Below are 15,013 nucleotides of genomic sequence, written 5' to 3'. Positions count from 1 at the left end.
AATGTAAATCAAGGAAACTTAACTATCAGCAAATTTTTGCATACAAACTTTTAGTCTACAACCGTATTCCCCGGCAACGGTGCCATTTTTTATAATGCTCAAATTACACTCTTGAATGGGTGTAAGCGATCGTTGTCAATATAAAAGCCAACTAGGTTGGGGTCAAATCCCACAGTGAATAGGGTGTGAACTTCGATTTGTTTACGAAATGCTTTACTGATAGTTTATTATTTCCCAAAGATGGGGGTTTAAGCTTCACAGAGAGTGAATTGTCTCTTTCAATATTTTAGTGTTGTAATCAGTATAAATAAGAAACCAAAGTTATATTCACCATGGGTATTGGGAGTTAACAAACACTAGGTAATTCTTGGGATTCTTGCAGTAAGTAGAAACAGCAGAATATCCTTGACTATGATACTTTCTGAGTTATCTCTCGACCTCACCAGACAATTTATTATTTAATTCTCTTAAACTTAGATAACTTATCTATTTCCAATAGGATGTTATCTCAGGTAGATTAATCCAGGTACGGCATCAATCATTAAACAGAAGGTTGGTAGCTTCTGAGTCCCTGTTGATAATTCACGACCTCTAGTCTATTTCTCCGTTAGAATAAAATAAAACCTAAGGCATAATCTAATGTTTGCAACCACTAGATTTTAGTTAAAACAACAGAATTTCAAGATGTTCTACTACTCTTTGAATCTGTTAAACACCTAGGATTATATCAAACCCTAATCCATCGGTCCCATAACTCCGGCAAATGAAATTACCCGCTCATGATTTGATGAACGAACTAATAAGTTGAATTCATGATGATAAGGATAAACTTACGAATGGATAAAAAAACAAGTAGTTCCTTCAATTTAATCACAAGGTGGAAAACCAAAAATACTTGATAAGAAATAAGAAGAATAATTGATGAAAGAGAGAAATTTATGTCCCTCTCTTATCAGGGTTAATGTCTGATAGATAATGACCGATTCCCCTTTAAAAATCCTAAAACAAGTCTTTAAATAGTCAACCCTAAATAAGGAAATAAAATTAAAGTTTCAGTTTTCTCTTTGGATTGGACGACGACGATCTTGACGGCGTGTCAGATGTCTCACAACTTATGCGAGATGTCGTCAAAGGTTCTAGTGAATTGTATCTTCTGACTCTTCAGATGGCAAACCTGACGGTGTATCAAAATTCTTGATGGATCTTGCAAAATGGCATCACACTTAACTGGAAATCAACATACTCTGCCCTCTGGTTGACGGCAATTTTGACGAGATGTCAAATATTTAACGGTCCTTCTGAATCGTAGTCACAGTTTATCAAATCTTCTCAGGTTCTATCTAATCTTGACGGTGACTGTGACAGCCTGTCCCATGTATGAAGGCACTTCAAAATAATCGTCAGATACATTTCAACTTATTTCCACTAGATTTCAACTGTTTTGTTCTTCTTTCCTTTGGTTTCCTCCTCGATCACTAGTATCTGCATTAACACACAAAAATGATCAAAAACAACAAAAGTTGCTTAAGACTTCGCAATTATTCAGAGTTAAAAGCTTCAAATGTGTTAGCATCGGCTGACACATTAGACCGCTAGCCCACCCCTGGAAAAATGGGCTATAGCACATCGATTTGGCCTGAAAATGCCCCATTCATGCCATTTCACTCGTTCGACTACCCAAATGGCCCCGCCCACACAAATAAACTAAACTTTGATGCTCCCTAGCGTCCTTGGCATGCCACAGGTTACTTTTGATCTACCGCACCCAATACCCTAGGCCCACCCCCAGAACTGTGGGCTATAGCACAACTATTTAGCTCATAAAAAGGCCCTATTTACGCCGATTCGTCCAATTGACCAACCTAATGGCTCCGCCCACAAAAATAGACAACTCTAGGATGCTCCCCAGCCTCTCTGCATGCCCTGGTCAATTTTTAGCGAACAACATGCCCTGACCCCGGACCCATCGCCAAAATTGTGGGCGATAGGGCAACAATTTTGCTGGAAAATGCCTTATTTACGATGTTTTGCGCGTTTGACCATCCAAATGGCTCTGTCCACACAAACGAACCCTACTAAAATGTTCCCCAGCTTCCTTGGAATGGACTGAGCAATTATTGTCCTACATCATGCTCGATTCCTGGGCCCACCCCCGGAACCGTGGGATATAGCACACTGATATAGCCCAAAAGTACCCCTTTCGCGGTATTTTGCCCGTTTGACCATATAAATGGACTCGCCCATACAAACAGAGCCAGACTAGGATGCTCCCTATCCTCTCTGCCACCCCCAAGTAATTTTTGGCCAACAGCACGCAGGAACCCTGGGCCCCACCACAGAACCGTGGGCTAGAGCACACCGATTTAGGATGAAAATGCCCCATTAGCACCATTTTGTATGTTTGACCACACAAATATCCCTGCCCACACAAACGGACCACACTAGGATGCTCCCCAGTCTCTCGGCACACCGCAAGATATTTTCAGCCTACAGCACATCCGTACCTCAGGCCCACCTCAAAAATTGTGGGCTATAGCATACTGATTTAAAAATGTCCGTTCGTGCTATTTCGCCCATTTAACTAATCAAATGGCCCCGTACAAACAAATAGACCACACTAGGACACTGTCCAGACTTCCTAGCACACCCCAGAAGTTTTTTAGCCAATAGCACGCCTGAACCCCGAACCCACCCCCAGAATCATACGCTATAGCACATCGACTTGGCCCAAAAATGTCCCGTTCGCATTCTTGTGCCCTTTTGACCATCCAAATGGCCCTACCCACAAAAACGGACCAATCTAGGTACTCCCCAGCCTCTCTGTCATACCCCAGGAAATTTTTGGCCGATAGAACGCTCAGATCCCGGGCCCAACCCCAGAACTGTGGGCTATAAAACACTAATTTTGCCCCAAAATGCCCCGTTAACGCCGTTTCATCCGTTTGACCAACCAAATAGCCCCACCCACACAAAAGGACCATACTAGGATGCTCCCTAGCCTCCCTGTCATTACCTGGGTGATATTCGAACCACATCATGCCAGGACCCCGGGCCCACCCCTGGAATTGTTGGCTATAACACACCGATTAGGCCAGAAAATGCCCTTTTCATACAGTTACGCCTTCTTGACCTCCCAAATAGCCTCGCCCACACAAACGGATCACATGCCCCGTGCAATTTTCATCCTACAACACAGCTAGAACTTGGGACCACCCTCGGAATCGTGGTCTATGGCAAATCGATTTAGCCTGAAAATGCCCCGATTGTGACGTTTCGCCTGTTTGACCATACAAATGGCTCCGCCCACATAAATAGACCACACTAGGATGCTCCACTGCTCCCTAATATGGCCCAAGCAATTTTTATCCTATAACATGCCTGGACCCCAGGCCCACCCCCAGAACTGTGTGATTTAGCACATCAATTTGGCTGGAAAATGCCCCATTCTCATTGTTTTTCCTGTTTGACCACCTAAATGGCCCCGTCTATACAAACGGACAACACTAGGATAGTCCCCAGCATCCATGGCATGCCTAAGGTAATTTGTGGCCCACAGCATGCCCGAACCCCTGGTCCACCCTAGGAACAGTGTGATGTAGCACACCAATTTTGCCCGAAAGTACACCGTTTGCACTATTTCACCTGTATGACCACCCAAATAGCCCCGACCACATAAACGTACCACACTAGAAAGCTCCCCAGCCTCCATGTCACTCCCTATGCTATATTTGGCCCATAGAGCGCCTTGAACCTGGGCCTACCCCCAGAATCGTGGGCTATAGCATACTGATTTAGCTCGAAAATGCTCTTTTCGCACCATTTTGCTCGTTTGACCATCCAAATGGCTACGCCCACATAAATGGATCATACTAGGATGTTCCCTATCCTTTTTAGCATGCTCCTGGTGATTTTCGACACACAACACGCCCAAACCCCAAGCCAAATGGCCCCGCCTATACAAATGAAGCATACTAGGACAATCCCATCATCCGTAGCAGGCCCCAGGCAATTTTAGACCAACATCACGCTAGACCCCAGACCCAACCACGGAATTGTAGGATATAGAAAATCGATTTAGCTTAAAAATGCCCCGTACGCACTATTTTACTCGTTTGACCACCAAAATAGCCTCTCCTACATAAAAGGACCACACTAGAATGCTCCACAGTCTCCCTGGCACGCCCTAGACGATATTTGATCCACAACATACTGGTATCATGGGCCTACCCCCCGAACAGTGGGCGATAGTACACCAATTTAGCCCAAAAATGCCCCGTTTGTGCCGTTTCACCCGTTTGACCACCTAAATAACCCCGCCCATTCAAATGGACCATACTAAGATGCTCCACAGCCTCCCTGGCATACCTCGAGCTATTTTCGGCCCACATCACACCCAATCCCCAGGTCTACCCCCGTAACTGTGGGCTATTGCACACAAATTTGGCCAGAAAATTCCCCGTTTGCGCTGTTTCTCCTATTTGACCACACAAATATCCCTGCTCAAACAAATGGACCACACTAGGATGCTCCCTAGCATCCATGGCACACCTAGAGTGATTTTCATACCACGAAATCCTCGAACTCATGGCCATCCTCAGAATAATGACCTATTGCACACCGATTTGACCCAAAAATGCCCCGTTCGTGCTGTTTTGCTTGTTTGACCACCCAAATGGCTCCGTCCACATAAAGAGACCACACTAAGATACTCCCCAACCTCCCTGGCACACCCTAAGTGATTTTAGGCCTATAATACACCTGGACCTCGCCCCCTAACCGTGAGCTATAGCACATCAATTTGGCTAAAAAAAGCTCAATTCACGCTGGTTTGCTCGTTTGACCACCCAAATGGCCCCGCCTACACAAATGGACCACACTAGGATGCTCCCCCGACCTCTTTAGTATGTCACGGGCAATGTTTGGCACACAACATGCTTGGACCCAGGGTCCAACCCCAAAAATTTGCACTATAGCACACTGATTTGGATCAAAAATGCCTTATTTGTGTTGTTTCGCCCGTTTGACCATCCCAAATGGCCTCTCCCACATAAACAAACTTCACTAGGATGCTTGCTAGCCTATCTGGCATGTCTTGGGCATATTTCTCCCCACAGTACGCCGGAACCCTATGCCAACCCTCGAAACTGGGGGATATAGCATATTCATTTGGCAAAAAAATGCCCTATTCATGTCGTTACCACCCAAATGGCCTTGCCCACTCAAACTGATAACACTAGGATGCTCCCCAGTCTTTTTAGCATGCCCCAATCGATTTTTGGACCATAACATACCCATACCCCAAGCCTACCCCTAGAACCATGGGCTATAATAGCACACCAATTTAGCCCAAAAATGCCCTGTTCGCGCTATTTTGCTCGTTTAACCACCAAAATGGCCCTGTCCACACAAAGGACCATACTAGGATGCTGCTCAGCCTCCCGAGCATGCCCCAAGAAATTTTTAACTCATAGCACGCCTAGTCTCGGGGCCCACCCTCATAACAGTGGACTATAGCACATTAATTTAGCTCATAAATGCCCCGTTCATGCTAATTCACCCTGTTGACCACACAAATAGCATCCCCCACACAAACAGAACACATTAGGATGCTCCCCAGACTCCTTTTCATGCCATGAGTGATTTTTCGCCAACAGAACCCCTAAAACCTAAGGCACCCCTAGAATTGTGTGTTATAGCACACCGATTTGGCCTGAAAATATCCTGTTCACGCCGTTTCGACCGTTTGACCTCCCAAATTTCCTCTCCCACACAAACAGATCACACTAGGATGCTCCTCTGCCTCCCTGGCATGTCCTGTGTGATTTTCAGCATACAGCACGCCTGAAACCCAGGCCCACCCTCAGAACCGTGGGCTATATCACACTGATTTAGCCCGAAAATGCCCTATTTGTGCCGTTTTGCCTTTTTAACCACACAAATAGCTCTGCCGACAAACGGACCACAGTAGGACGTTCCTCAGCCTCCCTATCACATCCTGAGAAATTTTTGGCCCACAGCATGCTCGAAGCCCTGGCCCACCCCCGGAATCGTATGCTATAGCATACCAATTTAGCTCGAAAATGCCCCATTCATGTCTTTTTTTCCTAGTTAACTACCCAAATGGCCCTGCCCACACTAACGAACCACACTCGAATGCTCCCCAGTATCCTTGGAACACTCAGGGTAATTTTTGAACAACTGCACGTTCGAATCCCGGGTCCACCTTCGAAACCATGGGATATAGCACACCGATTTTACCTAAAAATGCCCCATTTACACTATTTCGCCTGTATGACCACCCAAATGGCCCCGCCCACACAAAGGGACCACACTAGGATACTCCCTAGCCTCCCTGACACTCCTCAGGCAATTTTCGGCCCACAACACGCCCGGACCCTAGGACCACCCCAGAACCATGGGCTATAGCACACTGATTTGGCATGAAAATGCTCCGTTCACGCCGTTTTACCAATTTGACCTCCTAAATGGCCCCGCCCACATAAATGGACCACCCTAGGATGCTCCCAAGCCCTCATGGCATGCTCCAAGAAATTTTTGGCCTATAGCATACTCGGACCCTGGGCCCACCCCTAGAATCGTGGGATATAGCACATCAATTTAGCCAAAAAATGCCTTGTTCCCATCGTTTTGTTCGTTTGACCACCCAAATGACCCCTCCCATATTAACGTACCATACTAGGATGCTTTCTAGCCTCCCTTACACGTCCTAGGCAATTTTTGGCCAATAGCATACCTGTACCTGGGGCCCACCCCACAACCGTGGGATATAGCCCATTGATTGGCCTAAAAATGCCCCGTTAGAACTGTTTTACCTGTTTGACAACCGAAATTGGCCCTCCCACACATAAAGACCATACTTAGATGACCTTTAGCCTCCCTAGCATGCCTTATATGATTTTCGGCCGACACACGCCTGGACCCCGAGTTTACCCCCAAAATCGTGGGCTGTAGCACACTGATTTGGCCTGAAAATGCTCTGTTTGCATTGTTTAGCCTGTTTGACTACCCAACTAGTCCCGCCCACTCAAATGGATCACACTAGGATGCTCTCCAGACTCCTCGGCACGCCCTTGGTGATTTTCGGCCCACAGCATGTGATACACAAAAGACAAGACAAACATGAAACAAACACCAAAATCAGTCCACTATCCAAGAAACCGAGGACCTCTTTTGGTGACCCCTCTCGAATTCAGTACCAACAAGAAGAAAACAAGGCACAATGGCGTAATAACACCAAAACAGTAGCAACATAACAAGAAAAGATAAACAACAAACTAATTTCGTATTCTACATTAACAACACAAACACATGGTTACAACATCAACACTACTACACAATTACAAAGAAACAAAAGGATAGATAGTTAGACAAATTGAAGGTATAATATTAACAACCCAAAGGCCTATTCCACTCTTGGACCTTTAACATCACACACATCAAATACCTAACTCTTACGTTGGCACAGTAGTGACCCTGATCTCCCAAGCATCCAACAATTCCAAGCTTGAATCCAATACGAGCGATTCCACACTCAAGTTGATTTCCCTAGTTACAATTTTGGGTTGGTGGTATTCTCTCTTTACAGAGGAAATGTTTCAAGTGTTATAAACTAATAATATTCATCAAATTCTCCCTAATGAAACCCTACATTATTCTACTTATAATGTATTACAAATAATAGGTAAAATGACCAAAAGGCCCCTTAGTGAAGGGGCACCTCTCTAGTATCTGTAGTAGACTGATTTGGCCCATTTAGTGTTTGTAGTGAACTATATTGGTGTCCATTTAGGTGATCCTTTGCATTTCATTTCACACACCAAGCCTCGGGTCTAACTTACGTCGTCATAAGTCAATTTATGTGATCGTACTCGTATTATCCTCCCCTTCTTGAAAAGGATTCGACCTCGAATCTGTACCTTGGAAAATCAAAGATGCAACAAAGAAGTACACATCCTCATGGCATGAGGATGAGGGTTAGGGTTAGCAAAATAAACAATTAGCACTATCATGCCACGATTTTACATACTTGAAGAACAACCAAGGATCCTTTGTGCTAATTATGAAAAGCTTTTGTACAACATCACAAACAAAAGGGTTCGGATAAACATCAAGAATTAAGGGACAAAAATCGAGAATACGCCTCTCATACGATGTATATCCAACAACATCATGAATAACATCATATGAATATAGGTAGTGAAGAAAGGCACCAAAGACACAATTCTTATCTAAGATGTATTCACAAGTAGGAACGCACAATGAGAGAAAGGGACGTTGCAATAATGTAGGACCTCTCTCCTTCCAACCATTTACCGAGGGAAGGCATTCCATCAAGGGAGTCATAAAAAATAGGGAGAATAGGTAAACTACCATGCAACAATCCAATCCAAGGCAAGTAGTTTGCCCCAAAACTAAACTTTTTCTACAAATAATGTGAAGCACGCTCCTAAGAGTCCCATAAGATACTTTAACTTGTCCAAACCCATGAAGGTGACAAGAAGTCTTTAACATCCATGGACCCTTCACAAACAAGAATACAACTTGGCATCCTCAAGTTGTGGTTCACATAACATAAATACAAGTATGTCAAACATGGATGCACCGATATGAGCAACACCCCAAAGAGATAATGACACATTTTCCCTACGATCCTCGAGTAGACATAAACCACCATTAACATCAAAGGGATCACAATTCAAGTCGCCATATTTTTCAAGCACGGGTGAGGTGTCATGCAAATGAGTACAAGCAAAATCATTTTTCAAAGATATATCAAGCACATGATTAACCCTATGAGCCAAGTAAACATTAGAATCTTTACAACAACATAGGCTCACGGGTTCACTCCTTTGTCCTTGACCAACATCTTTAAATTCTTCAATCACTTGAGATTCCTTAATCATATCACATATATTCTAAAGTGGTGGGCAAATTTTACACATAAGTTGATCAACACAATTTTTATATGATGATGTACTTTCATTCAACACAATATCTTCAACACTAGGTGGACACAAATCGATCACACTAGAAGAGTCGATTCGGTCATCCACAAGATCAACTATTATATCCACTCACACAACATGTAGATCATCCATAAGTGGTAAGGAATTAATATACTCATATGTAGGTAAGCTACTTGTAACGCCCCGGAAAATAGGTCCCAGATAGTCACAGGGTGCTTGAGGCTACGAGTAGCCCCAAGCTAACCCTTTGAGTCATTTTTATTTAGTTCAACACAAATCAATGGGGTTTCCATAAATAACCCTCAAATATCAACAGAGTAATCATCATCTAAGAATAAAAGAATTTTAGAAAGATAACAAAATATGACTTATTAGTCAACTCTCAACATCTATACAAGTTTGACAAGCCTCCAAGAAAATCAATAAAATCAGCGAGCCATTGAGACATGCCCCAACTGACTCATACTCAGTTATCAAATGTGAACAATTTTGTGAAACCAACATCAGACATCACGTGGACTCACCACAATAGAGTATGTAGACCAGTGTGCCCGAAGAATCACTATCGAACCTAGAACTGAGCACCTGAACGTACATTCCAAAAAAATGCAGCCCACATCCACAGATGTGGGTCAGTACCATGAAAAGGAATCGATTATATAGGGGTGTATGCAGTTGTATAAACATCATCATCATAAATATTTATAAGAAATATACAGGATGTATGAAAGACTCACATAGCCCGAAGAAAATCATCATAATCATGAGAGGATGAAATAATTACAATAACACATGTGAGTCATCATATAATTTCTCAATCACTTTCAGTTCATCAAGAATATCAATTCTCATAATGTAAATATCTTTGAAAACTTTCGAAAGAATAACTTTCACAATTCCACTTTCAAATCACTTCACCATTCACCATAGACACAAGGAAACACACATACACACTGGGAGATCCTATAACCGACATAAACCATGTGAGCTATATGGAGTCCAACGTACAACCCACATTAGGGAGAGCCATCCTATCCTTGCCATCGGAGTAGGACTATCGATATCAAATCCACCCAAATTAGTGATCACTATATAAATCAGCCCCAGGCTCACTCTTACGGGGGCACGTAGTTCTAGGTAAGTAATGTCTCTTTATACCTCCCACTCGGTACTAAAGATTTCTCCCGGACTTAGCTCAGATCATTTTAAAGACAATCCACAACAAAATAATTTCAATAATATATAAATATACATCGGGAGCCATCTTGCTTCCCATCTATCAAAATCAACCACGTTGTGGATTTCTTTCACACTCGAGTTCAAAACAACTCCATTAAGACCAAAAGGACAAATCATTCACAAAATATATCAAATATTCAACATCAACGTTCTTATAACACACACTTTCTAAAAAAAACATAATTTCTAATCCGGATTCACGACCCAAATATCAAAATCATGATAAATATCGTTAAAGATTCATGCGTTATATCACCACACATGTAAATTCATCTTTCAAAATCATAAACATCAAGATTTCATAATAATCATAATAAGATATGGGTTCATGTTTTAAATTCATAAAAATTAAATAAAAATCATGCCTTTGTAAAGAAATTTACTTTTGGGCACAAGAACGAAAGAGAGTTCTTGTTGAAAAACCCCATATACCTTGAATGATGAACTTTAGATCGATACTCATTTTTGAAATTTTAATCGTGCCTTTAAATGATGGTTCTTGGAGTTCTTGAACTAGGAACTTGGAATCTTGAATAAATTTGCAGAATTAATGGTGAACATTGGAGGCTCTTGAAGTTGGATGTAGGAGCTTAGGGTTTTCTTTTGGAGGAATTTTGATGAAATATAACATATAATGCTTCTAATAGGCTTTAAAGGGTTTGAGCGGATTTTGGGTGAGGGAGAATGACCAAAATGCCCCTAAAAATTAAAAAAATTCTCAAATCTGTCCTTTGTTGGACTGTTTTGATAGTTTGAAGTAGATCAACCGTAAAATTTTAATTCGATATTCAAATTGGATGAAACCAATTTCATTAGGAAGAGGACTCTCATATCTTTCTGTTGATATATAGTATCTCACCCAGATCATTTTGTACGAGGAGTTATGATCATTTGAACTTGACCTAAAAATTCACTTTTGATAGGCTGAAGTAGATCGACCATAACTTTTTACCCCAGTAGACAAGATGGATGAAACTAATCTCATTGGAAAGTGGACTCACAGAGCTTTCTGTTTATATATAGGTAATCTGATGCAACAAATGACTTAATCTGTTTGATAGTTTACAACAGATTTGTAATATGTTGTAACAGATTACATAATCTATTTGATTTGATCCAACAGAAAAGACATCTGTTGCAACAGGTTGAGCAATTTTTTATATATAATTCAATTGAGTTCATATATTATACTAATACCTTAATTTAATGTGAGTTCTCATAGGGTCAAATACAACTTCAATTGAGTCTTTTGTCAATTGTATGATGAAACGGTATTGCGTTTCTCCCAACCAAAGTTGGTGATTGATCACTCTAACCCGAACCGATTCTTACTACCTTATATGTTAGACTAATACCTTAATTGATTAATCTAGGATTAGGGTACTAATACCTTAATTTAGTAATATGGGACTATGGGTGAGTTCTCATAGGGTAAACTATCGATTAATCTAGGACTAGGGGTGAGTTCTCATAGGTCAGCCACAACATATGGCAGCACCTATTTGATAATTTATAATATATGGGTAATCTGTTGTGACGTATGACAATTCATTTGATAATTTACAATAGATGGGTAATCTATTGCAACAGATGAATTAATTTGTTTGATAATTTACATCAGATTCGTAATCTGTTATTACCTAATCTGATTGATAATTTACAACAAATGAAAAATCTGATGCAACATGTTGAACATTTTTTTTTTACAATTTCAATTGAGTTCATATGTTATACTCCTAAATTGATTAATCTAGGACCAGGTGTAAGTTTTCACAAGGTCACCTCCTAGAGTACTCGGTCAACTACAACTTCAATTATTTTTATATGATTTTAAAAATTACGCATATATTTTATGATTTTAAAAATAATTAAGATCATTTTGGACTAAATTAACATTTTTGAAACTATTTGTGATTCTTTTACAAAATACAAATCAACCCATACAAAATGTTTCATCATTTCAAATCTCGAGGTCGAGCTCTTTCTCTCTCATTCTCACTCAACAATACAGTACAGACAACAAATACTCAACAAATTTTCTCAACCCTCAACAACAGATTGCTTTCTTCTCAATTTCGACCATATAGGTGTTATTTTTGACATCATTCTTGCTAGTATCAGTCATTTTCTTTTTCTTTGTAGGCAACAGAGTTTGAGAAAAGCTTTATATTTGTTTTTTTCTAAAAAAATAAGGGCTTTTAAGTCAATGATGAAAAATAAATCTTTTAGTTGTATTATATTCGAGAATGGGTTTACAATTTAAAGTTTTGATGGTAAAATCATAGGAAGAACTCGATAAATCCCTAGTTTCTGTCGTAGTGTTTCATTGACTTTCATCGTATAGTTGGATGGTGTTGGTGTTGGTGGTGGTGGTGGTGTTTGTGGTCGTAGTAAGGGCACCGGTGGTGGCATTGCTTGGTGGTATTTGTGGTGGTGTCGGTATTCATAGTGTTTGTTTATTTGTTGGCATTGGTTGGTGGTTTTTGTGGTGGTGGCTATTGGTGTGTCAGTATTCATGGTACTTGTATTTTTTAAAATCTATGTATACATAAACTATAATGTAACAACAACAGCAACAACAACAACAAACCCAGTGTATTCCCACCTAGTGGGGTCTGGGGGGGTAAGATGTACGCAGTCCATACCTCTACCTCTGATGAAGTAGAAAGGCTGTTTCCGATAGACCCCCGGCTCAAGGCACGAGATACCACACAAACACATAGTAAAGCACAGAAACAGATTACATAACATTAATACGGCACCCATAAGTAATATAAAACAGAGGAAAGCAAAGGAAAACACATAGATTCGTAATAAAACATGGAACACAGAACACGAAATCATAACAACAATAAAAACCCCCACCAAGTAATTCCCTACACTAGCGACCCCAAACTGGCCCTAATCCTCTGCCGTAATTCGCGTCCTCCAGACCTTCATATCTAGGGTCATGTCCTCGGTGAGCTGGAACTGTTCCATGTCCTACCTAATCACCTTACCCCAGTACTTCTTCGTCCTACCCCTACCCCGCCTAAAACCATCCAACGCTAGCCTCTCACACCTATGGACCGGGGCATCCATGCCCCTCCTCTTCACGTGTTCGAACCATCTCAATCGTGCTTCCCGCATCTTGCACTCCACTGAAGTCACACCAACCTTCTCCCGGATAGTCTCATTCTGAACTCTATCCCCTCTAGTCAGTCCACACATCCAGCGCAACATCCGTATTTCTGCCACCTTCATTTTTTGGATGTGGGAGTTCTTAACTGGCCAACACTCCGCTCCATAAAAAAAGGCTGGACGGACTACCACCCTGTAGAATTTGCCTTTAAGCTTGGGCGGCACCTTCTTATCACACAGCACCCCCGACGCTAGTTTCCACTTCATCCATCCCGCCCCAATACGGTGCGAGACTTCCTCGTCAATCTCACCGTTACTCTGGATCACGGACCCAAGATACTTGAACTTTTCCCTCTTACATACCTCCTGTGCTTCCAGCTTTACTACTACCTCATTCTCCTACCTCATGTCATTAAAATTGCATTCCACATACTCTGTCTTGTTTCTGCTCACCCTGAACCCTTTAGACTCAAGAGTTTGCCTCCACACCTCTAATTTGTCATTCACACCCCGTCGAGTCTCATCAATCAGAACTACATCGTCTACAAAAAGCATACACCACGGCACCTCCCCTTGAATACGCCGCGTCAACACATCCATCACTAACGCAAACAAAAAGGGACTAAGGGTAGATCGCTGATGCAATCCTGCCAGGACAGTGAAATGCTCTGGGTCTCCTCCCGCCGTCCTCACCTGGGTTTTTGCTCCATCATACATATCCTTAATTACTCTGATATATGCCAGCGGTACTCCACTCACCTCCAAGCATCTCCAAAGCACCTCCCTGGGGACTTTGTCATAAGCCTTCTCCAGGTCGATAAACACCATGTGCAGATCCTTCTTCCTCTCCCTATACTTCTCCACCAACCTCTGTACCAGGTGGATTGCCTCCGTCGTCGAGCGACCGGGCGTAAATTCGAACTGGTTTTTTGAAATAGACACTATCCGCCTCAGCCTCTCCTCGACCACTCTCTCCCAGATCTTCATAGAGTGACTCAATAACTTAATCCCCCTATAGTTATTACAACTCTGAATGTCCCTCTTATTCTTATAGAGAGGGATCAAGGTACTCAACCTCCACACCTCGGGCATCTTTTCCATCCTAAAGATTTCATTAAACAATCCAGTCAACCACCTTACACCAGCCTCTCCAACGAACTTCCAAAACTCCACCGGTATCTCATCCGGCCCCGTCGCCCTACCCCTTCGCATCCTGCGGACAGCCTGTCTAACCTCTTCTACCTTAAAACGTCTACAATAGCCAAAATTCCGACATTTCTCTGAGTGCTCCAGTTCCCCTAACACAATAGCTCTATCCCCTTCGCCATTCAAGAGCATATGAAAATACGACTGCCATCTCTTCTTAATGTGGCCGTCCTCCACCAACACTCTACCGTCCTCACCCTTAATGCACCTCACCTAATCGAGGTCACGATCCTTCCTCTACCTAGCCTTAGCGAGTCTAAACAACTTTTTCTCCCCTCCTTTCCCCTGTAACCCTACATACAAGCTCTCAAAAGCGGCCGTCTTAGCTGCCGTGACTGCTGACTTCACCTCCTTCCTCGATAGCTTGTACTCTTTCCTGTTTACCCGCTTCTCCTTTTCGTCCTTACTTTCCACCAACTTAGCATACGCCCCTTTCTTGGTCCCCACTTTCTTCTCCACCT

Source organism: Capsicum annuum, chromosome 12 (genome assembly GCF_002878395.1).
Source record: "Capsicum annuum cultivar UCD-10X-F1 chromosome 12, UCD10Xv1.1, whole genome shotgun sequence".
Taxonomy (NCBI): Eukaryota; Viridiplantae; Streptophyta; class Magnoliopsida; order Solanales; family Solanaceae; genus Capsicum; species Capsicum annuum.
Note: the sequence above shows the minus strand (reverse complement) of the source record.